General features: G+C 39.3%; 1 pseudogene; it reads right to left on the bottom strand.

The window, feature by feature from the left end:
* Positions 1-9937: 9937 nt before the first annotated feature.
* On the bottom strand, positions 9938-23192 carry LOC149277406 (cystinosin-like; annotated as a pseudogene).
* Positions 23193-23837: the final 645 nt, after the last annotated feature.

Consider the following 23837-nt stretch of genomic DNA (forward strand, 5'->3'; position numbering starts at 1 on the left):
CCTTCTTTTTGCACCCCCCATTTTCATCTTCTTCAGGTCTTTCAGCCCTTTTCCTTATTCTACTATTTCCCTTGCATTCCATCTTCTTTCAATGTCCCCTTTCTGCATTCCCTCCTGTAATTTCCTTTTCTTGCATTCACTCCTCCATTTCCCTCCTCTTGTAACCCTCCTTATTTCCCTCTTCTTGCACCCCAATTTCTCTCTTCTTTGCATCCCCCCATATTCATTTAAAGTTTTTCTGCCCTTTTCCCTCCCCTTCCATTTCCCTCCCCCCCATTTTTCCCTTCTAGCATTCCCGGTCCAATTCCCCTCTACTTGCATTCCATCCCCCATTTCCTTCTTTTACTATTCCCCTCCCCATTTCCCTCCCCTTGTAACCCTCCCCATTTCCCTCTTCTTTGCATCCCCCATTTTAATTTCCTTAAAGATTTTCCACCTTCCAATTTCCCTCTTCTTGCATCTTCTTGCATCTATTTTCATCTTCTTAAATTCTTTTCCACCCTTTTCGCCTTTCTTTCGTTTCCCTTCCATTCCATCTTTTTTCCACTTCCCCCTCCTCCATTTGCATCTTCTTCAGCTATTTCTGTCCTTTTCCCTCTTCTTCCATTTCCCTTCCATTCTATCTTCTTCCATTTCCCCCCTACTATTTCCGCCTTACTATTTCCCCCTATTTACATTCCATCCCCCATTTCCCTCTTCTACTATTCCTCACCCCATTTCCCTCCTCTTCCAATTCTTACCCCTATTTCCCTCTTTTTCATTTCACTTCCATTTCATTTGCCTCCTATTTTTTCTTCTTCCATTCCACTCCTATTCCTCTTCTTCCATTTTCCCCCTTTCAATTCCCATCCCTTTTCCCTCTTCTTGCATCCCCATTTCCCGCTTCTCTGCATCCCATTTTTTCACTTAAGGTTATTCCACCCCTTCCCCTCTTCTTCCATTTCCCTCCCCCCATGTTTGCTTCTTGCATACCCGCTCCCATTTTCCCCTACTTGCATTCCATCCCCTGTTTCCCTCTTGCTCTATTCCCCTCCTCATTTCCCTCTTCCATTTCCCTCCCCCCCATTTTCACTTCTTGCATTCCCGCTTCCATTTCCCCCTTCTTGCATTCCATCCCCATTTCCCTCTTCTACTATTCCCCTCCCCATTTCCCTCCCCTTGTAACCCTCCTCATTTCCTTCTTCTTGTACCCCCATTTCACTCTACTTTGCATCTCCCATTTTCATTTAATTAAGGTGTTTCCTCCCTTTTTCCTCTCCTTCCATTCCCCCCACCCATTTTTCCCTTCCAGCATTCCCATTCCCAGTTCCCCCTACTTACATTCCATCCCCCGTTTCCCTCTTGTTCTAATCCCGTCCCCATTTCCTCTTCTTCTAATTCTCACCCCTATTTCCCCCTTTTTCCATTTCCTTTCCATTTCATTTGCCTCCTATTTTTTCTTCTTCTATTCCACTCCTATTCCTGTTTTTCCATTTTCCCCCTTTCAATTCCCATCCCTTTTCCCTCTTCTTGCATCCCAATTTCCCTCTTCTCTGCAACCCATTTTTTCATTTAATTAAGGCTTTTCCTCCCCTTCCTCTCTTCTTCCATTTCCCTGCCCCCATTTTTGCTTCTTGCATTCCCGCTCCCATTTTCCCTACTTGCATTCCATCCCCGTTTCCCTCTTGTTCTATTCCCCTCCCCATTTCCCTCTTCTCGCATCTTCTTGCATCCATTTTCATCTTCTTAAGGTCTTTTCCGCCCTTTTCGCCTTTCTGTCGTTTCCCTTCCATTCCATCTTTTTCTACTTCCCCCTCCCCCATTTGCATCTTCTTCATGTCTTTCTGTCCTTTTCCCTCTTCTTCCATTTCCCTTCCATTCTATCTTCTTCCGTTTCCCCCTACTATTTCCCCCTTACTATTTCCCCCTTACTATTTCCCCCTACTTGCATTCCATCCCCCATTTCCCTCTTCTACTATTCCCCTCCCCATTTCCCTCCTCTTCCAATTCTTACCCCTATTTCCCTCTTTTTTCATTTCCCTTCCATTTCATTTGCCTCCTATTTTTTCTTCTTCCATTCCACTCCTATTCCTCTTCTTCCATTTTCCTATCCCATTTCCCTTTTCTCTGCATTCTATTTTTTCATTTAATTAAGGTTATTCCACCCCTTCCCCTCTTCTTCCATTTCCCTGCCCCCATTTTCTCTTCTGGCATTCCCGCTACCATTTCCTCCTACTTGCATTCCATCCCCCGTTTCCCTCTTGTTCTATCCCCCTCCCCATTTCCCTCTTCTTCCAATTCCCACCCCCCCATTTTCGCTTCTTGCATTCCCACTCCCATTTCCCCCTACTTGCATTCCATCCCCCATTTTACTCTTGTTCTATTCCCCTCCCCATTTTCCTCTTCTTCAATCCCCCCCCTTTTCGCTTCTTGCATTCCCACTCCCATTTCCCCCTACTTGCAGTCCATCCCCCGTTTCCCTCTTGTTCTATTCCCCTCCTCATTTCCCTCTTCTTCCATTTCCCTTACCCCATTTTTACTTCTTGCATTCCCACTCCCATTTCCCCCTACTTGCATTCCTTCCCTTATTTACCTCTTCTACTATTCCCCTCCCCATTTCCTTCCCCTTGTAACCCTCCTTATTTCCCTCTTCTTGCACCATTTCCCTCTTCTTTGCATCTCCCATTTTCATTTAATTAAGGTTTCCCCCCCCCTTTTCCCTTCTAATATTCCCGGTCCAATCCCCCCCCTGCTTGCATTCCATCCCCCATTTCCCTCCTCTTCCAATTCTCACCCCTATTTCCATCTTTTTTCATTTCCCTTCCATTTGATTTGCCTCCTATTTTTTCTTCTTGCATTCCACTCCTATTCCTTTTCTTCCATTTTCCCCTTTCAATTCCCATCCCATTTCCCTTTTCTCTGCATTCTATTTTTTTATTTAATTAAGGTTATTCCACCCCTTCCCCTCTTCTTCCATTTCCCTGCCCCCATTTTCGCTTCTTGCATTCCCGCTCCCATTCCCCCTACTTACATTCCATACGAGTTAATGTGCCAGAAAAGTCATTAATAATGCTATAAAGGCTACCTCTGGACTCACGAAACCCCTGGGTCCATGCCTTGAAGGATTGTCCTGCCTCTTGGGAGATTGTAAGGCTGGTTCTGTATTCAAACTCCATGTCTGCAGACAAACCCTTCATGCAGGTGAAGCACCGTCACAGCCTCAGATGTGTCTGTAGAGGATTTAAAATGTTGCAGCAGTTATCGGTGCTTGTCATTGTCACGTCACAGTATTTTCTCTTCATGATATCACTACTGATGCTGTGTCCCAGATGATTTCTAAAGAGATTGTCCCATATTTTGTGTTATGTCATAAATTGTTTATTTCTGTTTCTTTAAAAGAAACACTTATGATTTATGATCTTAGTTACCCTCATCCTTTGTGTAATCCCTTCCTTGTTCATCATTATGTCAGCAACATGTACATTATTCAGGGCCGAACCGTACTGTGCCCTGCAGTGTAATCTACTTACTAAAATCCTAGACGTGTTAAAGTGCGAGGACCAGAGAGCAGGAGGGGTATAGCAGCTATGGAGATTATTTTGGTGCAGGGTGTGTGGAGATTAGGGATGCCTTTTTATATTGAATTATTGTTTGTAATTATTTGATCTGTACATGCATCTGAACACAACCTTTAATTTTTGTTACAGGATGTTTATGTCACGAGAGTAAGAGAAAGTGGATCTGCAGAGGTTGTCGGACTTCAGACTGGAAACAAAATAAGCTGGTAATAGACTGATGCTCTATTATAAAAATGTCCCTCTTAAAAAAAAGTTACAAATAAAAAGCAATTTTGTAATATTTTTCTGTACCAGAGTTGCGTTGATTTTATTGTTATTCTACAGTTAAAGGAAGTTTCCTGTCCCGTGCAGCCAAGTACTTTAAAGGTGCTGTTCCGCATAGATGTGGATGTTTGCATATCCCATTCCTACCCCTACTTTCCATTTCCCTTTTCCTTAATCCTTTTACGAGTTAATCTGTTATTAAAATCATTATGTTAATAATGCTATAAATATACCCAAAATAAAGGCTACCTCTGGGCTCACGAAACCTCTGGGTCCATGCCTTGAAGGATTGTCCTGCCTCTTGGGAGATTGTAAGGCTGGATCTGTATTAAAGCTCCATGTTTGCAGACAAACCTTTCATGCAGGTGAAGCACTGTCACAGCCTCAGATGAGTCTGTAGAGGATGAAATGTTGCAGCAGTTATCGGTGCTTGTCATTTTGATGTCACAGTATTTTCTCTTCATAATATCACTACTGATGCTAAGTGTCCTAGATGATTTTAAAGGGATAGTCCCATATTTTGTGTTATGTCATAACTTTTTTATTTCTGTTTCTTTAAAAGAAACATTTATGATTTATGATCTAAATTACCGCCATCCTTTGTGTAATCCCTTCCTTGTTTATCATTATGTCAGCAACATGTACATTATTCAGGGCTGAACCGTACTGTGCCCTGCAGTGTAATCTACTTGGTAAAATCCTAGATGTGTTAAAGTACGAGGGCGAGAGAGCAGGAGGGGTATAGCAGCTATGGAGATTATTTTTGTGCAGGGTGTGTGGAGATTAGGGAAGCCTTTTTATATTGAATTATTGTTCGTTATGATTTGATCTGTACATGCATCTGAACACAACCTTCAATTTTTGTTACAGGATGTTTATGTCACAACAGTAAGTGAAAGTGGATCTGCAGAGGTTGTCGGACTTCAGACTGGAAACAAAATAAGCTGGTAATAGACTGACGCTCTATTATAAAAATGTCCCTCTTTAAAAAAAGTTACAAATAAAAAGCAATTTTGTAATATTTTTGTGTACCAGAGTTGCGTTGATTTTATTCTCATTCTACAGTTAAAGGAAGTTTCTTGTCCCGTGCAGGCAAGAACTTTAAAGGTTCTGTTCCGCATAGATGTGAATGATTGCATATCCCATTTCTACCCCTACTTTCCATTTCCTTTTTCCTTAATCCCTTTACAAGTTAATCTGCCATTAAAATCATTATGTTAGTAATGCTATAAATATACCCAAAATAAAGGCTACCTCTGGGCTCACGAAACCTCTGGGTCCATGCCTTGAAGGATTGTCCTGCCTCTTGGGAGATTGTGAGGCTGGATCTGTATTAAAGCTCCATGTCTGCAGACAAACCCTTCATGCAGGTGAAGCACCGTCACAGCCTCAGATGTGTCTGTAGAGGATGAAATGTTGCAGCAGTTATCGGTGCTTGTCATTGTGATGTCACAGTATTTTCTCTTCATGATATCACTACTGATGCTAAGTGTCCTAGATGATTTTAAAGGGATAGTCCCATATTTTGTCCTAAATTGTTTATGAATTATGAATTATGATATAAGTTACCTTTATATCTATATATATAAACCATTTGTTATTGTTTCAACCGACTAAAAAACCTTGACTCTTTTTACACTACAGGACAAAAACAATTTTTATGTTTTTAATATGTCTCTGTAATGTCATTCTTACTCATATGCCTAGATTTTTTAATCTATTTTGTCTGTTATTTGTCCAGTTTGCTTATTTTATACCTATTTTATTTGGGTGATATATGTGGACTGCTTAGCTGATACAGTTATACATCAACAATATGCAAAAAGACCACCCCATCTCCCCCCTTATCATTCTGATCCATTAGCTGATCTCTGTGTGCTGGCAGGGATCAGATTTTGTATAATTATACAGGGGTTGTTATGAGTCACTGATTAGCAGCGTTTTCCCTCCATTACCCGAGTCAGTTTCTGTGTGTAACTGAAGTTTCACTCGCACATTCAAACACGGTTAGAACTGTAATGCAGCAGGAGGGATGAGCTGTAACTGACAGGCAGCCCCGGCTTCTCCGAAGGTTAGTACATAACTTTATGTTAGCACCTTATCTGTGTGAGCCTCATTCGATCCTGTGGGGTTTTAAAGTAATAGTCATTGTATTAACGCATAACTGTCATTTTCCCTCCCACACCTGCTGCAAAATATTACCTTCTTCTTCATTTATAGTCTGTTCAGCAGGCTAGTGTGTAATGGGTTTGGGTTAAACACGTTACATTACTGTTAATATTCACCAAAATGATCTGTTAATTCTTACCTGACACAGACATGTTAGTGATGTGTTCTGGCATTTCTATTTTTTACTGTTTCATCCTAATTGGTGTCATTATTTTTTGTTGTACCCCTTAAATGTATGTATATATATCATAACCATCAATAAATTCTAAATATCTTAAGATCATTGTGACAGTACTGTCTGTAAAATATGCAGTGCAACAGACGCTACAACTAACTTTCTCCCTGTCATGGATGCCAAATGTTTTTAAAACTTTTGTAACCCACGCAAAGTTCTTTGTAATATTGATTTCAACTGTTTAACCCCTTAAGGGCTTTTTTTTTCTCTTTGTACCCTCCTGGACCAAGGTAGTTTTAACATTTTTGTGGTCCTTGTTTTTAACTTTAAATTTATTTTCTCTCTCGTTTATTGTTGTTTGTAAAAAAAAATTTTGGAGGGGGGTTAGGGCTTTCTTTAGATACCATTTTTATCATTTTATCTAACTTCCTATAAAAAATGTACAAAATATGTCTTTTATTTAAAAAAATATTTTACTCATCTACAAAAGCAAATAAAAAAAGCCTGCTAAAAAGATTATATTTGTCCTAAGTTTAGAAATACCCAATATTGTGTTCAGCATCATCTCCTCAGTAGTGATACCACCCACTGCAGAATATGACAGCACATAATATACATACAGTTCTGTGTAAAAGTTGTAGATAGGTGTGAAAAGTGCTGTAAAGTAAGAAGGCGTTCAAATAAGACATGTTAGTAGTTGGAATTTTGTTAAATGCTAAAAAGTACGCAAACAGAAGAAAAATCTGAATCAAAATTAATAATTTTGCGTTACCACCCTCTGCAGAAAATCAGGGATTTTGTAGGCATGTAGTTAGGTGTATGATTAAATGAGAAAAAAGACACAAGGAAGTTATACGGCATTCACAAGAACTCTCTGAGCCGGCAATTTCAAGGCAGATATGGGTTTCCAGATGTCCCGTCCAAGCTCTTTTGAAGAAACCAAATACAAAGGGCAATGTTGAGGACTGTAGATGCAGTGGTCCGCCAAGGAACCTTAGTGCAGCAGATGAAAGACACATAATGCTTTCTTTCAGAATCGGGAGATGTCCAGCAGTCTCATCAACTCAGCATTGGCTGAAACCAGTGGTACCCAGATACATGCATCTACTGACTATAGAAGTCTGGTCTAAACTGTTCTTCACGGAAGACTTGCAGTCAAAAGCCGTACCTCGAACGTGCAAACAACGTGTGTACAAGTGTGGGGCTGCATTTCTGCAAATAGAGTTGGGGATTTGTTCAGACTCAATGGTTTCTTCAATGCTGAGCAGTGCGGGCAGATACTTATTGATCATACAATACCATCAGGGAGGCACCCGATTGGCCTCAAAGTTATTCTGCAGCATTAGCTTCCACGTTACCTTTATGCTGGTTTTGATCTCTGTCCAACATTACCAAATGTAACTTGTGTTTACATATATACTTATTCATGTAGATGTATTTACTAGAAGCAATAATACCCCCAACCAAGACCCTGGGTTATCAGTTTTACCTGTTCTTTTGCTATGTAGGCGATTGCTTCAAGTGCCCCATAACCTTTTGTTATTATCAGACATGTTGAACAGATAAGATTGTATTTGCTTGACCAGGAATGCATTTTTTTTTTTAAATTTATTTATTTATTTATTAATCATTCATTGTACATTTTCAACAATCAATCCTATTCTATCCGAAACACAGTTACTGGTGAACTACAAAAACTGTTTTGAAAAGGCCCATTAATATTAAACAATGTCATTCATTTATTTTGAAGATACGTAAAAATCATTTAACTTTCCACTACTGACCAGAGTACACATTGCAGTTTACAAAATCTTAAATGTGTTGTTTTATTCATTTATAAAAGTACTTCAATACAATACAATTCACCAAAAACAAGTCCCCGTCCTGCTGTAACAGAAATGAACCGCTGCCCATACAATACAGTGATATTTATCAGATAATTATAAATAACAATCCATCTGTGGTTTTGTTGATAAAAGAAAACTTTAAGATAACAGACTCGAGACTTAAACATTTTTTTTTGGTAATGTGCTTAAAGAACATTCAAGCAAAATATTATAGATATTATAAAGTATATATTCTAGGAAGCATTATTGTTTTACTCCTAATGCCAACATGCTGTGAAAAATCCCTAAAAGACACAAATCTTAAACCCTGCACCACATCACACAGCCAATACAAAACCATGGTTTTATGATTAACCCCTTAAGGCCATTTTTTTTTTATTTTTGCGGTTCTTGTGTATAGCTGTAATTTCCTTCTCTCTTACTAAACCCATACAAGTTATATATATATATATATTTTTATTTGGGAAAAATTAGAACTAGAGAGGCTTTATCTAGATACTATTATTTTGATTGTATCATTTAATTTCCTATAACAAAAGGAATAACATATGATGACATTTTTGAAAAAAAACCCCAAAACACACACTTTCACTTGACAAAATATTTTACTCATCCATAAAAACTGATGAAAAAACTGCCAAATAGATTGTACGATTTGTAGAAATACTCAATGTTTTTATTAAAGTTATTGGGTAATAAATACAAGTAGCATTTTGCTATTTCAGAACCTTTTTTTTCAAATCCATGTCAGGATATTTCGGAAGATACAGCAATAATTTTAGCACCTCCTCAAACAAAAAAAATGTATATATATATTTTTGGACTTTTTCTTGTTGCAGATTTTGGTGTTGTTGAATGTCTCGACACGGTCTATGCCAAGAAAGCGATTTGTAATCACTTTCTAAGCTTATTGAATACCATGATGTGCCGGGCACGTCACTGGTCGTTAACTGACCTTTATCCATGATGTGACTTGGGTTAATCAATGATTAGTTTGGAAGATTAGGGGGTTTTTTTTCTTTCTGATATTTGGCACTGGTAGAGAAAACATAGTAACATAGTTCATAAGGTTGAAAAAAGACCAAAGTCCATCAAGTTCAACCTATATAAATTTTTTGTCCCTACTGTGTTGATCCAGAGGAAGGCAAAAAACCCTTATGAAGCAGATGCCAATTGCCCCATACCAGGGGGAAAATTTCTTCCCGACTCCAAATATGGCAATCAGAATAAATCCCTGGATCAACGTTCTGTCCCTAATATCCATAACTTGTAATATTATTGCTTTCAAGAAACACGTCCAGGCTCCTTTTGAACTCTTTTATTGAGTTTACCATTACCACTTCCTCTGGCAGAGAGTTCCATAATCTCACCGCTCTTAGTGTAAAGAACCCCCGTCTGTGCTGGTGTAGAAACCTTCTTTCCTCTTCCCCAGACTCAACATTCTTACCGTTGTTTAAGATCATACGTAATAAAATAAAGTTAGATCAAGCATATAGAAATAATTCCAAACGTATTTTTTTGTTTTTGCTTAAAAGAAAAGCTCACTTAGGTAACCAATATTTCACACAATAATTCAAGAATATAAGTCACTGTCTTTAAGTAATGATACAGCAGATAATGCTGAACATGATTACAAAAAAATGGTTCCTAATGCATATTTCCAAAAAGTGCATTTTTTTTGCTACTCATTCAATTTAATTCCCTTTTTTACAATTTTCAGGCTTTTTTCAGTACTCCAACTATTTCTACTCTGTAGGATGTTGCATAGCGATGTTGCATAAATGGTGGGAAAGAATTCAAGTTTTCATTAAAGGCACAATAATGGAGTCTGCAGATTCTTATTTTTCCATACTTGTATTCTTATTTTTTCCACTTGATCGTTAGTACTGGAAACTGGTTTGCTGTATCTACATCTTCATGTCCAGTTAAACATTTTCATACCCTTGTCTCTTTTTGTACAAGCAGTAATGTTGGGTGATGAAGACAATGTCGAAGAAAATCAAGAATATTTCCAAACCAAACTTAGTTGGGTCTCCGAATATTAACTTCCATTCACCTGTTTAAAGGAAAAACAGCACTATAATTTAGTGTCATGAATGGTACAGCTTCATTTTCTCAGCTACCTTATTACTTTTTTACTCTGACCATAATGTGCAAACCACTACATTCCAACAAATCAATCAGCAGTGTATTAGAAAGATGCCCATTAAATATAAAACAAACAGATCATGACACTTGTTAAGCATTTTTTTACATGGTTCAGCTGTTGTAAGCGCCTGCACTGAGGTTACCTATTCTGAGAACAATTTGATGCACAAACTTTGAAGGCTGCTTTGACATTTGTGCAGCTTTCAATGGCAAATAATAATAATAATATTTATTGACCTATATAGAATCATCGTACTCCACAGTACTGTACAATGGGCTAAAATGTGTTTAAGAATTTGTGAGCTGTTTACGTAGAGCATATTATGTTCCGTATGCACGCCCATTGTACAGCACTGTGGTTATCTAAAATATAATAACCTTATGACTCCATGTACACTAAACTCGTCAATGGACAAGATGCAAGCATTGGCTTAAGGTTAGAGTCCTTTTCACTGAAGATAAAAAATTGCACGGTTTTAATATCATCGTTTTTATACTTACCATTGTTATAAGACTGTAAAAACATTTGGATTATACTGAAACTTCGTCCTATAAAATCTAGCAGAACATTTCCCATACTCCATCCTTCAGTGCTTTTCCGACGGAAGTTCATGTAAGCCTGGGAAATGCAAATTGTGTTCCATATAACATAATAAAAACAAACAAGTTGATGGCGAGTAATGAATCAAACAATGTCTAGGTCTCTACACATCTTAAAAGACCTGTTCCACCTAGGGTGCCTCATAAAATATTACCAGATACAAGTTGCATCATGTAAAGGGAGGAAAGAGGAGCCTGCCATTTTATTTTCTGCCAGACGTGAAAACAGCTTTAATCAATGACAAGGAGGCCGATGGCTACTTTGGAAACTTTCTGGATGCCCCGCTGCGAAAACAAAATACAAGTCTTTAAAATGTATATGTACTGGCAACATTAGAGCTGATGCACAAAGTATACAGAAACAGTAAAAAACAAATAACGCTGGGTATAAATGTCTAGCATGTATAACGTTCTGTTTTTTTACGCAATGCATTCCACGATGGTGAAAGTAATCATTTTTGTAAATAATAAAGTCCTCCTGTACCCCCTGTGTAAAACAGAAGGTCTGGCAAGATGCCCGACAATCAATGGTGTTTTTCTGTCTAGACCTGTTCCAGACCAGTGCTCCCTGCCCCTTTAAGTATTTACAAAGCTCAAGCATAAAGTGGATTGTGACCGATATTCAGCAAAATTCAATTTACAAGAAATGTTTAGTTCTGTTGATGTCACTCACTTCTTAAATGCAGCATTGAATGATAGTAATGATCGTAAGCAGCACCGCATGGAGGCTGAAAAAAACTTCATTTGAATCCACTGGGATGACTCCGTTGGGATACATCTGAAGAAATTCTTCCTAAAATAATAGTTCCAGACATAGTTTAATGAACTGCCCGACAGATTAGCAGAGGAAATTAAAAACCTACCCTAATGCAGCAGGAAGAGGGGAGGAGCAATCAGAGAAAAACTTTATTCAGCTCCCACTAGGAACAGACAGCGACTGCAAACCAATCAAGCAACTTGCTTTGCGGTCGGGGGTAATACTAAAGTACATGCCGGACCGGAGGCTGCCTGATGGCCCTGATTGTTGCGCCCACGGTCCTGACAGCCTGCTGCTCGCGGATTGCCGCTAGAATGTGTAAGGCAGCCCCAGGAAAGTGAAATTTTTCCCGGTATGCCTCCAGTCCGGCCCTGACCCTCCGCGACCCACTGAAGACATGAGTTGAGAACCACTGCCCTAATGTATGATATCCAGAACAGCCCAACATTGAAAACGCTGTATGCAATGAAACCAGGGAGATTCAATGCCAAAAAATCAAAACTCAGTCCCACAACGCTGCAATTAACACAAAACATTATTATCATTACTGTCCACAGTAAAGCCGGGGTAAATGGTACAGCTCAAGCACAAAATGTCACAGCTTTCCCCCATTGGGAGTTTGTTTGCTAATAACTGCAGATAGAAATTGATTAAACGATATTCATAATTATCCTTCTTCAAAGTAAAGCAAAATGCAGCACAAAGCCATAACCATGAAACCACCGATAAAAATAATCTCTACATTTACAAGCAGTTGGTCTAAAATGCTGTATAGAAAGAAAGCGTTTTTTTTTTTTTAAATTGAAAACTATAAACTATTTCTTTCCTGCCCTACAAACTTTTAAGAATAGCTAGCTTTCAATCAAAGATTTGCCCTTTCTGGCCACAAATTGAATTCCCTATAAAAGGTCCCCCCCCCATACAAAAAGGTTTTTTTATATTATGTATTATAAATGTTAAGCATTCCAGATTTATTTTAATTCCTTTAATTGCTGTATTGTATAGCTATGCACATGTTTTCAGGTTTGCATTGTAACGAAGTAGCATTGAACCCTAGGTCGCTTAAATAGGGGATCAATTTCTGCTATTTACGGAAAGCAGAATTTGATGTCACATAAGAGCCATTCAGCCCATCTAGTCTGCCCACTCACATCAGCACATCAGTCCTCAGTCTCATCTAAGATTCAGGATAGCTTTATACCTATCCAATTCCCTTACTGTATTAGCCTCTACCACTTCTGATGGGAGGCTGTGCCATTTATCTACCACCCTCTCTTTTTTCCGCATACATTTCCTACCAACAAATTCAGCAAGATATATGCCTATAACTTGTTTTCTGCATACATGCTAGGTCATCAGTAACTTCAATTTATGTAAATAGTTGGTACCTTTTCCTTCGCCAGTTCTCAAACACTTGTGGATAAAAGGACACAGACCAGGCTAAGGAATAGATCCAGCCTATGATCTGCTCCAAGACCTCCACAGTGAAGCTGTGAATCACCAGAAAACGGACACGTTGCCTAAACAAAAAGATAATATTAATATTATGCTGAGAGTTTATCATCATCAAGAATTTAAATGACAAACCTTTGTTACTAAAAGGCAATATGAGCTACAAGCACAGTTAAAATCATGTTGCAGGCATTCCACACCTGCTACTTAAATGTAACAGCCCTACCAAACAAGAAAATGTACTTTGTGTGAAAACAAAAAGTACACTCTCTTTGTTATTATGTCCTGATATGTAAAACCAAAGAATTCAATCATCCGTTCCTTAGCAGGTCTAAAAATTGGGTAAACACAACCTCAGATGAACAACACATGACATATTACAGGTGTCATGATTTAACAAAAATAAAGCCAAAATAGAAAACCAATGTGTGTGAAAAACTAAGTATTAGCAGTTTGCTGGTTTGGAGGAAAGACATCAGCAATGATCTTAGAGAATCAGTTGTTGCTGCCCATCAATCTGCAAAGGGTTATAAGGCCATTTCCAAACAATTTAAAAGTCCATCATTCTACAGCGAGAAAAATTATTCAAAACTAGAAAACATTCAACAACATCCACTGTAAAGAAGGAATGGTCTGATTTTGCTGGAAGAACAATCTATGAAAAGAAAAAAAAATGTTGTTATATGAATTCAGATTCCAGATGCTACAAACTTTTTAGGAGCTTACCTCTCAGTAGACTGTTTTCTTACCACTTTAGTGACAGGAAAGCAGTCGATAGGAGTGCTTTTGACCCATGTGTGTGGGGAGTCTTGTTAGAATCCATGGAACTTTTGTGGGAGCCAGTGCTGGCTGGTGGCGAGTATACCGCACATACATGATTATCACACGGCATGAAAAAAAAAAACCAAAAGAGTAGAAAGGAAAAGATTTTTTCCCCCTCCCATTATTTCCTTGTATATGCTGGCACTTATTATGGAGTTTGTATTTGTTTTTTGTTAATATGTAATTTAGGGAGATGCTGCCAGTTGCTCCCTGACTGATCAGCAAGTATCTTCTCCTCTGTTGAATGGTGAAAACATTATGGTTTGAGATCAACAATCAAAACCAAAACAATTTGTATGCGTTTTCTTAAATGCAGACACAGAATACACCACTTACTTGGTCCGGAAAATGTACAATGGTGACGTTCTTCGAGGAATAGGTAATGTTAAGAGCAAACACAATTGTTTCATTCACAGGAACAGTGAAAAGGAAAAAAATTAAAATCAACCATGCTAATCATATACTGTTCTATACACGATACGACTGTTTCCCCATACAGTTTACAAAGAAAATATTATTATTGATAATAATAAATAATACCGTGATGCTTGGAATTAACCATGTTCCTGGTTCCAAAGAAGTCTTTCAAAACATAGAACCAATACTGAAATCTGACAAGCTGATGATAAAAGATCAGGCTTTTGTAGAATAGACCAACCATTCAGGCTAAATATATTCTCCTACCATGGCCACATTTTAGAGAAGGTGCACAGAGTTTGGTTAGGGTTCCCGTGTTCCAGTTTCAAGTAAGAAAAAGGGAGACTGCAGCTACCATATGCACTTTAATGCACATGATAGCCGAGATGTCCTTTCTTTCTTTATTTTATGTCGTTTTTGCAAATGCCTGGGAGATTCTGCAGCATCCCCATTTGCCCCTTTCTCCACCCCAGCTATTTCCCATGCAGAGATGCGTTCAGCAACGTGTTTACGCGGTACGTGCGGAGGCTGCACCCCGATATGTTAAGGACAAGAAGAAGCGGAAAGGGGGGGAGACGACAAGGAGACATTGAGAAAGAGTGAGCAAGAAAAACTAAAAATGAAACAAAAATTCATTTTTCTGCCTTGCATTGATTTGTTTAGTTGTGGCCCCCTCCTCGTCATTTTGTACGAATCCAAAAGCACGAGTCTATTGGGTGACTCATGTTGAGTAATAAACCTCCTCCTGAGAAGAAAAATGTGTGATATGTGATAATTATATGTGGTGTAATAATTATAATGAACAATGTCACACAGTGACAGTCAGTAAGGCTTAAAAAAACCCAAAAAAACACCATAAACCTATCAAGCTTCCAAACCTAGAAGATCCATAATTGGACTGGACCAGATATATACTTGTAACCATGGTAACCCATGATTTTGCTTTCCCATCAAATGATTTCTTTTAACTATTTAAAGACTTGGCCAGTTGTGGCTTATGCTTTACTAAGGTATAATATTAGAGGAAGAGTCACTATTTACACATAGCTAGAAACAGCAAAATGTATTTCCTTTATTTAGAAACACAGAATTCGACTGCAGAGAAGAACCATTCGGTCCATCAAGTCTTCCAAATTGTTCCTGATGCAAAGACTCAGACTTTAATCAGTCCTCGGTCTTCTCTTAGATTCAGGACAGTTTTACCTCATGCATGCTTCAATTTCCTGAATGTTTTTGGCTCTATCACTCCTGCTGGGAGACCTTTCCACTTATTTACCACCATTTCAGTAAAGTAAACACTTTTTTTGCATTAGATATTAAAAGCTACATGCCAACTGCTGTTATATAGTTGGATAGAGATTATTTTGATAACTGTATGTGGCACTGATGGGGTTTGCATTTAGTGCCAGCTTTTACACATATCTAAAACATGAAAAGCAATAAACTATTTGTGCCATTTGAAAATAGCAATAAATAAATAAATATTGACCTGAACTTCAGAAGGGATAACCAAAAACGACTTTTTAACACTCAAAGGCAGTTATGGTTGAGATGGACGAAAATTGAACTTACTTTGCATTTATACTTATGTTTTTGTAACTTCCTTTTTCTAATGTAACTACATCCGGTAGAGAAATCCTACCGTGTTTCCCCGATAGTAAGACACCCCCGATAGTAAGACGTATCGGGAGTTTCAGAGGGGTCAGCTAATATAAGCCGTACCCCGAAAGTAAGACATATGTCTTACTTTCGGGGAAACACGGGGGATTTGCCTACGGCCTACGGCCGCATTAACGCAGGGCATAAGGGGCGCCTGCCCCTTAGGCCCGCCGCACCTGCGACCGGGTCCGCCACTCTAAGGGGCCGGGAAGTCCCCACCAAGGCCGGCCTTACGTGTCTGCGGCCGCACAGGATTTAAATTAAAACATCGGGGTTTTTTTTTTAACTTTATTTAACATCCTCCATGTTAAATAAAGTTAAAAAAAACTTTATTTAACATGGAGGATGTTAAATAAAGTTTTTTTAACTTTATTTAACATGGAGGATGTTAAATAAAGTTGAAAAAAAACCCCGATGTTTTTATTTAAACCCTGTGCGGCCGCAGACCCCTAAGGCCGGCCCCTTAGAGCAGGGCCGACCTTTGGGGTGTGCGACCGCACAGGGCGCCACACTCCAGGGGGTGCCAACCTGCGGCACCCGGCACCCCTCCAGAGACGGACAGTAATGTCCGCCGCTGGAGGAGCAGGCTCGCAAGGGAGCGGTATCGGAGGTCTTTAACAGACCTCCGGCTCCCTTGAGTGATTTTAAGCCGGGTTCAACCCGGCTTAAAATCACTCAAGGGAGCCGGAGGTCTGTTAATGACCTCCGATACCGCTCCCTTGTGATCTGCGCGGCAACAGCTGTTGTGCGCCGGGGTTTCTTGTCAGATCCCGGCGCACAACACTGAAGCCGCGCCCACCGCTGTCCGTGCCCTCTGACCCGGAAGGAGACAAGAACTGGCGAAGAGGAGGAAAAGAAGCTGAAAGAAGAAAGGAAAGGTAGGAAAGCATTAAATTCGAAAAATTTTTCCCAATATAAGACATACCCCGAAAGTAAGACATAGTGGGGCTTTTAGGGATAAAAAGAAAGTAAGACGCTGTCTTACTTTCGGGGAAACACGGTAGTAGCAGCATTGTTAGAATATTCTTTGTCTTGAATATCTAAGCTTCTCCAGTGATCAAACAGCAATCAAGACCACAGCTTCTATGTCTTATTAATAAGGTTTATTCGATAACAAATTATCAATTCATACAATACCAATGCTGGAACAAATGTTGATAAAAGGTACTGTAGGCTAAGTATCTTGGTGAGATGAAGATGAGAGCGTGGAAAGAGCGTGGAAAGAGACCTTGTCCTTGTAGTCATGCCAATTTATACCCCTCTACATTTGGTTAGGGTATACGTAAAGGAATCCTATTGGAACAGTAATAGGATACACCGGCATTCCACAGAAGACCCTCTAAACTACGTCACTTAATTGATACCATATGTTCCTAGCACTCAAGTTGCATTCAGGCCTAAAATGTGCAGAACAAAATAAAAGTATAAAAATGATTTCTTACACTTCCCCCTGTTTATGGTTATGTACCATAAATAAATGTTTGCTGTCCATTCATACAACATTCGTATCACATTCATATCACATTCAGTGAGTGCAGGAAGATATGTAAACGATAATATTATAAAAAAGAATCTGTGGAAGACTGATGCATCCTACGTCTTAAAGTTTCCCTTAATATCATCTCTCCTTGCTTTATCTTTTCTCGAATAGTTAAATATGATTTTCTTATTCTACATAATAAACATATTTGAAAAATAATACATATAAAAGACACAAATAAAACAATAATAAATGGATGTAACAAAACATTGGTGATAGCGGAGCCAACAGATGATTTTGCCATAATTTCTGTTGACTTAGCAAAGTTTTTCCACCAAGATGTACCTGAGACTATTGACCATTCATGTTCTATGTTTTTGAGTTTACCTTGCTCATGTTGAAATACAATCTGTGCTTCTTTTAATTGTTTTTGCAAGACATTTAAAAATCCTACATCTTTCCTTATCTCATTTGCCCACTTTTGCCATGGAAATTCACTTACTTGTGATAAATTAAACTGTAGTGGCAAAACATTTAATTTTTGAGAATTAATTTGAGAAACATTAATCTGAGTTCCATATATATAGATTGCTATTGGATCGCCATCAATACAATACAGACCTTTCGATAATATTTCTGTATGCGTACATTTAGGAAACATTGCTTTAATCAATTCCCCATTAGACATTACCTGTACACATACTCTACCTTTCTCTATAGGCGTTACAAGATCGTTAGATGTTTTCACACTTTGAATTGTACCTGAACATGAGCTCTGGTTATGAAAACATGAATGATATATAGTCTCAGCTTGATGAGACAAACAGATAATTTTGGACACAAAATGTAAACATGCAGACAAGTCTAACTGTTCCGGTTCTGACATATCTGTGGAAAAAACAAAATCAGGATACTCTAATTTATAAAATAATAATTGTGTACTACTGACAGGTATTCCCAATACTCTCATCGGGAATAATGTTTCTTCTTTACCTGCCATTGGTATTAAAGATGTACCTTTACACACATCATTACTACATCCTAACCATTTATTTACCCATAAATCAGTATGATTTCGAGCAAATGTAAATTCTTCAGGTAAACTACGTAGAATTCCTAGAGGAGTAATACCACCTTGGAATGCTTGTGCCATTATTTTGAAGTCAGTAGAATATTCAATTTGGATTTCCAAGCAAGCTCTGGCTACTTCTGATAAATCAGCATTAGTCATTAAAGCCATGGTTGCTTCCTGGAGATGTTGCACTGCAGGTCCTATCACAGAAGCTGTTTTTATTATCATATTCTCCAAGATTTTGTTTAAACCTTGTTGAATATGTGTTTCTTTACTTCCTATTAACCCTGCAGTTTCCAAATCAGACTTTAGTGTCTTAATATCCATAGTATTAAGTATACTTTCTACTGTATTTACACCTGTTAAAATTCCTTGTATTACATTTCTCTTTTTCCTATTCAAATTTGTATTATTTCTACCAAACCAGTCATCAACACCTCTTTCCATATTTAATAAATATTTTTTGCATTGTGGAAATCTAGATGAAATTTTCCATTCTGATATATTAAAATTCCAAATTATTGTTATAAATTTACCATCTAAAAGGAGAGGTTTGGAATGGAGATAGTTTACCTGAAATGGACTTGATTCTTTAAAAATTTTGTTTTCACACACAGATATTGTTGGTGAGATGACAGTAACATTTACATCTACACATTTCCTTTCAAAATTTTTCAATCTTAAACAACACTGATAATTCCCCTTGTCATTGAGAGTAGGCTGGTCTTTATGATATGTAAATCTCTTCTCAGACCATTCTACTCTACCTACTAGACCTCTATGTATCATACTCGGATTTGCATTAGAAAAACTTCCCAGGAACTCATCACCCTTAATCCATGTCATTAAAGACTCAGGAGATAACACCGACTCAATACTACATGTCAACACTAATTGATCCCTTCCTTCTAGGATCTCTATAGAATTAGGAAATACTTCTATATTAGGAATAATCAAATCTGTTACAGTTATTGCCATTTCCACATTTACAAACTTTGAATCCCTAAATGCTTGTATTTTCCATACTATAGGTGTATTTGATATGTTATTTTGTAGTATTGTTCCTGGTTGCAGAAATTTATACCATACTTGTTCCGTGTATAATACCTTTGTTCTAGTTTCTCCATCTTTAGTTACTGCCAAACCTGGAGTATTTGGTGCTAGATCTCCAGACCAATTTACTATCACATCACCATGTATAACTACACTCAAGTACGCTACTTCATTTATAATATGATCCCAAGACCCAAATTTTTCATCATCTTGTGTGTAGGTCCCTTTAGTCCAACTAAATAAATGTTTAGGCCCTATCGTAACATTTAACCTTACATTACTTTGTCTAGTAAAGTTAATTCTAATGTTACATACTGATAAGTACCCTTTCATTACACCAAAACACACATGACCATTAAAATCATCAATTTCTCTCTTCTTTCTAATAATGTCTGGGAACACTCGAGTTTCGTTAATTTGGCTAGTTAGTTGTCGAATCTGCAGATCTTCAATTTGTGGATCCTCCTTAAAACAGTCAATCATCAGTATAGTCGTCATCAGAACTGCTATAAACAAAAAAGATTGTCTCTTCTTGAAAGTCAAATGTCTTTGCCATAAGGAACTTTTGTTGGAGTCTGCATCACCCATGGATCTGTTTTGTACACACGTAGATCAGTTGCTTGCTCAATCTGCTCTCACTACGATACACGGTTCTGGAATGCTCTTGCTTCTCACCACGTGGTCTGGTAATGGTCTGGTAGTGTCGAATTACACTTTCTTCTGATCACACTGCTAGGTTTGTTTTTTTTTTAGTCAGAGGATCTCTTTGATCTCTTCAGACAACTGCACACTATCCCCCCTTTGTCGGAAGAGGAAAAGTAAAAAACAAACGTGCAGTAAAGGCTCGCCGTAGAAAACTGACTAAAGACTGGCTGGCTCGTCAATTTGTTAGAATATTCTTTGTCTTGAATATCTAAGCTTCTCCAGTGATCAAACAGCAATCAAGACCACAGCTTCTATGTCTTATTAATAAGGTTTATTCGATAACAAATTATCAATTCATACAATACCAATGCTGGAACAAATGTTGATAAAAGGTACTGTAGGCTAAGTATCTTGGTGAGATGAAGATGAGAGCGTGGAAAGAGCGTGGAAAGAGACCTTGTCCTTGTAGTCATGCCAATTTATACCCCTCTACATTTGGTTAGGGTATACGTAAAGGAATCCTATTGGAACAGTAATAGGATACACCGGCATTCCACAGAAGACCCTCTAAACTACGTCACTTAATTGATACCATATGTTCCTAGCACTCAAGTTGCATTCAGGCCTAAAATGTGCAGAACAAAATAAAAGTATAAAAATGATTTCTTACAAGCATCATCCCATGGAACGGCGGATGAAGAGTCAGCATCTAAAACACAAACGAGTCTGCTAAAGTGACACGACCTTCGCAGGGGCGTACCTAGAGTATTTGGCACCTGGGGCGGATGCTGTATGTGGCACTCCCCCCACACACACTTTAAAACTGTCACGCGCGCCGCCGCGGCTCGCTCTCCGGCTGCTCACGCCGGCTTGCCGGGCGCCGGTAACCCCACCTTCGTCCCACACGCGAGTTGCCGACGGGTTACGCGCGCCGCTGCGGCACTTACCTCGGCCGCACATGCTGGGTCCCCCGACGTCGGCGTCTCCACCTCCGGTCCTGCCGCGGTCACTCGGGAGGCCTGCAGTCCTGCTTCTTCGGGCGCGCGCACCCGCTCACGCTCCAGGCGCGTGGCCGTGCGCAAACGCCGGGAACACGACGGAAGTGCGCCATCTAGTGGTGGGACCAGCAAACGCACCTGATATCAATTCAGGGCGCGACACGCTCTACGGCGCGGCTGATGACGTGAGTGTTTCCTTTTTCTATATAAACCTCATTTGTTTGCCTTGTCTTTGCCGGTTCTAAGCGTTATCTAGCGTTGGGTGTGCTATTTTTCTCGTTCTAATTGATCTCTGCCTTGTGTACCGACCTCTTGCCTGTTAACGACCACGATTCTTCTCTGCCTGCCTACGAACCCGGACCTGTTTACCGTTTTTGCACCTGATCTACCTGCCCTGACCTCGGATTGTTTTTTGACCTTGCTGCCTGCTGTTGCCCTCGACCTCGGACTGTGTTCTGGAATTTCTTTAGCTGTGCTTACCTGCATTGTTGGTTCCCTCGTCTACCTGACCGTAACAAAAACTGCATAGCTTCTACCGTTATATACCGGCGCAGACACTGAAGGTGGTACAGCATAACACTTACCGTTATCATTATATACTGAGGCAGACATTGACGGTGGTACACCATAACACCTATCACTATATACTGAGGCAGACATTGACAATAGTAATAACTACTATCACTACATACTAAGCCAAACATTGATGTGGTGTAGGCCTACCAATTCATTAGTAGTAGGGATGGACCGAAACGAATTCTGGACTGAAACCGAAAATGCAGCATTTACCTGGCCGAAACCGAATATGACCCCCCCCACACACCATAAAAAAAAAATCTAACACTTTTATTTAAAGTAAGTAAGACACCAAAATAGGACAAAACATTTAAATAACAATATTAATATATATATATATATATATATATATATATATATATATATATATATATATATATGATTGTTAACAGCAATCACATTCCTATCATGCCCAGGCATACCCAGATTCCTCACTCCCTTCTCCCTATCTACCCCCTCCTAACTATCTACCCTCTCCCCCTTTGAAGTTCACTTACCTTTCAGGAGTCCTGCAGTAGGGGGTGCAAGGTCTCTGTCTCCCAGCTCTGCCACTGTATGGAACAGTATAGAGTGATGGGAGTTATGATGTACTAGAGCATAATTATATAATGAAAAATACATGGGAAATGGTACAGCATAACACCCATCACTCTCACACACTTACCAATCCGCACATATAACAATCCACACATATACCAATCCACACACATACCAATCCACACACATACCAATCCAGACATATACCAATCCACACATACCAATCCACACATATACCAATCCACACATATACACCAATCCACACACATACACCAATCCAGACATATACTAATCCATACATACTAATCCACATATATACCAATCCACATATATACCAATCCACATATATACCAATCCACACATATACCAATCCACACATACCAATCCACACATATACCAATCCACACATATACCAATCCACACATATATCAATCCACTCTCACTCACTGAATGCTTTCCTACCTTTCCTCTTTTCGCCTTACAGCTTCTTTTCCTCCTCTTCGCTCCTCTTCTTCAGTTGTTCTGTCTTCTTCCGGTTCAGTGGGCGCGGCTTCAGTGTTGTGCGCCGGGATCTGACAACAAATCCCGGCGCACAGCAGCTGTTGCCACGCGGATCGCAAGGGAGCGATATCGGAGGTCTTTAACAGGCCTCCGGCTCCCTTGAGTGATTTTAAGCCGGGTTCAAGGGTTGAACTCGGCTTAAAATCACTCAAGGGAGCCGGAGTGTTAAAGACCTCCGATACCGCTCCCTTGCGAGCCTGCTCCTCCAGCGGCGGACATTACTGTCCGTCTCTGGAAGGGTGCCGGGTGCCGGCAAGTTGCCCCCCCCCCCGCTAGGTACGCTACTGGACCTTCGTATAATTAGCTAAAGCATGCTTGGAGTCCACTTACCACAGAACTTTGGTATCTTCAGCAGGCAGCAGAAAATAAACGCCAGACCATGTATTGTTAGCGACCGGTCCATGGTTCTATCTTAATAATCAATATTGAATTATAGCTTATTTAGACCAGAATATTTGTAGACTACACATTAGTAATATAACCATAGTATACATATTCATTTTAGCCTATGATAGCAATAGCCTCCAATTACAGCCTCCATGAGCCATAGTTATCCATCAACAACCAACACTGGTCTAGAGGAGTCCACCAGCATCTTTACACAGCTTTTGTAGAAGGTGACAGGCAGAGCATTATTGGAGCTGGAGAAACATATGAATCTATCTAAATTCACATATAATAACATGTACATTTATGCCCTACTTCCCCCACGAGCCAGAATCACAGCTGATCCCAAGGTGTTCAATCTGCCCCTCTTCTGGAAGTTGAATTTGGTGGTTTGGTTACTCTTCACTTAAATCCTCACCAAACTTCTGGTGCTCTGCTTCCTTATCCATCATCCCTTATTAGTTTACTGTTGCACTAATGTGTCTCATCAACCCGAAATCAGCCTACTCCTTTATAGGACTGCAGATCCATGTGATAGAGCCATCACCTTTTCAGTATCATCCTAGACCTTAATTTGGAACCAAGTAACAACCACACAACCATAGGGTTCTTCACCATCACCGTCACATCACTGCGGTCCTCCAATTGGAGTGTTTGTGTT

Source organism: Sceloporus occidentalis, unplaced genomic scaffold (genome assembly GCF_023333645.1).
Source record: "Sceloporus occidentalis isolate IW3139 unplaced genomic scaffold, rSceOcc1.0.p SCAF_215, whole genome shotgun sequence".
Lineage (NCBI taxonomy): Eukaryota > Metazoa > Chordata > Lepidosauria > Squamata > Phrynosomatidae > Sceloporus > Sceloporus occidentalis.